The sequence below is a fragment of the Chrysochloris asiatica genome, unplaced genomic scaffold, assembly GCF_000296735.1.
Source record: "Chrysochloris asiatica unplaced genomic scaffold, ChrAsi1.0 scaffold00066, whole genome shotgun sequence".
NCBI classification, from domain to species: Eukaryota; Metazoa; Chordata; class Mammalia; order Afrosoricida; family Chrysochloridae; genus Chrysochloris; species Chrysochloris asiatica.
In genome coordinates, this window is record NW_006408584.1 from 12,937,793 (window position 1) to 12,940,791 (window position 2,999).

A 2,999-nucleotide genomic window follows, 5' to 3' on the forward strand; every position below is an offset into this window, starting at 1 on the left:
GATTGTTATTGAAAGTAGAAATATCAATGATGATGAATTCTACTACAACAAAGTATAATAAAATAATATTTTTCATGAACATATCACAGTATCAAATAAACTTTTTATAAGAGAAAAATAATGAAGGAACAAAACAGGATAAAATACTATCACAACAACAAAAAGACCCACAAAACATTACCAGTTTCAAAAGCGTCGCCCCTCTAAATGCATTAGAAAGGGTATGAAGGTAAGATTAGAGGGCTGATGATGCTACTATGAAAGGATGCCGAGTACTGTATTTATTTCTTATTTATACCACACCTACTCATTACAAAATGGTTATAGTCATGCCCACAGTGTAGCCCACAGCATCTGAAAGCAAACACTGTAATTTTTTAAAGGGGGCTTTTTAAAAATTATAATACAAAGGTCTGTGCTCTATAAGTAGTCCTCCACTATGCATTATAACAATATGGTTTACTTTTAATACAAAGTCTAAGTGTTTGGGGAGATATGAACCACTGGATTTAATAAGCATCATTTTATAATTGCTCTTTGCATCCTTCTATTTTGGAGAGTCTCCACCTCGTCAGGGTGTTCAGAAGCAGATTCTTCTTTCTCTGACCTCTGAATCACTTTGAGAGTCATCTGGGCTTTCAGGGTCAGGTGACTCATCATCATCATCTTCTCCTGGCACATCATCTTCTCCATCATGGTCTTCTACGTCACTAAAGCCAAGTCCACAATGTCGTTGATATCTTCCACATCATTTACTGTCCATACTTTGCTGATTCGGAGACTCCAGCTCTTCAGTAATTTTCTTGTCTTCTTTCCCTGTTCGAAAGTGAGATGTTGATTTGTGATCTCCTATAATTCTGGCACTTAACAACAACAACAATAATTCTGGTAGCGTAGTGGTTACGAATCGGACTGCGAACCTCAGGGCCAGCGGTTGGAAACTCTCAGCTGTTCCGCGGGAGAAAGACTAGGCGTTCTGCTCCCGTAAAGATTCACAGCCTCGGAAACCCTGTATAGGGTCGATATGAGTCAGAATCGACTCCACGGCACATAACAACAGTAACAAGACGAGCATTATGTTCTTTCTTTCCTGCTCCAATGAGTCTCAGAAACTTTTATTTTCTGTCTTCTTTACCCAAGTCTGCTGCCGCCCAAACGCTAGATTCAAGATCGTTGTCTGGGGAGGCTGAATGCTTCACCCAGCGCAAGTGGGACTCCAGGGCAGCACTCATCGTTGTGGAAATCCAGATGAGAGATAGCTATCCCACTCGCAGTTCTCCACAGCTGTCTCACAAGCAGCCTGGAATCTACCACCAGCCCCAGAAGCCCAGGATAGAATTTTTATCAGACAAAAATCCGACAACTAGTCACTATAGCCAGTATCAGATATGGGATGGGAAGCAACGTATGTTTTATTGACAGATCTGGAAGGCAGCAAGAAGCCTTCTCTGAAAGACTGTCTTGCCCTCCCCCAAACAGTTGTAAATCTTACACCCTTCTAGGTAGCAATCTATCTGCATTGTGACATTCTTTTCTCAGAGTTTTATGGCTCTCTTACCCAGGGATTAAGATTGTGTCCTATTGAGTCAGGATGCCCTACATCCTGGGATGTGAATGCCACAAACAATGTTAATGACCTTTTCAGAAACCTTTGTCTTCAAGTTACATTCTTTTAAGGGATGCAAGATCTTGACCCTCTGGTATTCCTCCAGGCTTGTCTTCTTATCCTGAGTTTCAATCACCAATACAACACTAAATCCTTACCTATGTGTTCTTGGAGCACAGAGAAAAGGTTAGTTAAGGGAAGTAATGATTGGGAGCAATGATTAAAAGGGTTTTAGTAGAAAGGGAAAAAAGCTTAATAAAAACTCTTCTTTCAGAATCATGCTGGTCCCACATGCTACAGAGTAGAACTGCTCCACAGGGTTTTCTTGGCTAATGTATTTTTAAAGCAGCTTGCCAGTCTTTTCTTCTGTGGAATCAGAATCGACTCCAAAACAAGAGTTCTTTTGTTCTGTTTTGTTTTTATTTAAAATAGAGTAGTAGTTTTTATTGGTAAGTGTCATGGAGTCCGTTCTGACTCATAGTAACCCTGCATAAGGTTTCCAAGGAGTAGTTGGTGAGTTTGAATCATTGACCTTGTGGTTAGCAGTCCAGTGTTTTCCCTACAGTGCCACACCAGGACTCAAGAGTAGAGTTGTTGTTGTTAAGTGCTGTTGAGTCGGTTCTGACCCATAGTGACCCTGAACAGGGTTTCTGAGGCTGTAAATCTTTACAGGAGCAGAAAACCTCATCTTTCTCCCTCAGAGCAACTGGTAGTTTTGAACTGCTGACCTTGTGGTTCACAGCCTGATTTGTAACCACTATGCTACCAGAGCTCCTTAAGTGCATCTCAATATTATTGTCAAAGCAATAGGACATCATTAGACTGTTTGAAGCAAAAATGTGAAATAATCTGCTTTACACTTTGAAGAAATTTGAAGAATTTCATTTCACTGCTAGGGGGAGAATGTAATATAGACAGCCAAGAGCAAAGCAGGAACAGGAGATATTTCCATAACCTAGGTTAGAATGATGATGGCGAAACAGATTAAAATTTAGTGTCAGAATAAGGGAAACAAGGGAGAATCCATACTGAATAGTTCCCTCTTTTTCAGGTGGGTCTCATTTGCAAAAATTAACATCAACATCCCTCCCAGAGCATAATGTTGTTGTTATTGGGTTGTTAACTACCACCCAGTCAGTTCCGACTCATAGCAACCCTATATATGGTTTGCAAGGAGTGGCTGGTGAGTTTGAACTGCTGACCTTGCTGTTCAAACTGATCTAGTGTTCCAGTGCTTTAAACCACAGCCACACACCAGGACTCCAGTTCATGATGGCAATTACATATGACTCAGAAACACGTTTTGGCTCTCTTATCCAGTAGAAGAGCACCTGCTACTGGGTTGGATATGGGATATGAGGCCTAATCGCTTAGATTGTTACTGGTGCTATAT

General features: G+C 40.7%; 1 pseudogene; it reads right to left on the reverse strand.

Annotated features, from left to right (window-relative positions):
- Positions 1 to 310: 310 nt before the first annotated feature.
- LOC102832632 lies at positions 311 to 1,232 on the reverse strand (annotated as a pseudogene).
- Between the last annotated feature and the right edge of the window lie 1,767 nt (positions 1,233 to 2,999).